Below are 391 nucleotides of genomic sequence, written 5' to 3'. Positions count from 1 at the left end.
TGAGAGAGAGTGTGTGAGGGGGAGAGAGAGAGAGAGAGAGAGAGAGTGTGTGAAGGGGAGAGAGAGAGATACATCCATAAATAGTTTAATAGACACATGCAGACATACATACATACGTGGATGCATATGTATGTATGCATGTATATATGTATGTTTGTATGTATGCATGCATGGATATATGTATGCATTGATGTAGATACGAATGTATCTACTCATAAATGTGTATGTGTGTATGCATGGAAATACAAATATCTATGTATGTATATAGCTATATATGTTTATATATATATATATATGAGTGTGTGTGTGTGTGTGTGTGTGTGTGGATGGGTGTGTGTGTGTGCATGTATGAGTGTATGTATATATAAGTATATATATAGATATATATACA

This window comes from Octopus bimaculoides, chromosome 15 (assembly GCF_001194135.2).
Source record: "Octopus bimaculoides isolate UCB-OBI-ISO-001 chromosome 15, ASM119413v2, whole genome shotgun sequence".
In the NCBI taxonomy this organism is placed as follows: domain Eukaryota; kingdom Metazoa; phylum Mollusca; class Cephalopoda; order Octopoda; family Octopodidae; genus Octopus; species Octopus bimaculoides.
Note: the sequence above shows the minus strand (reverse complement) of the source record.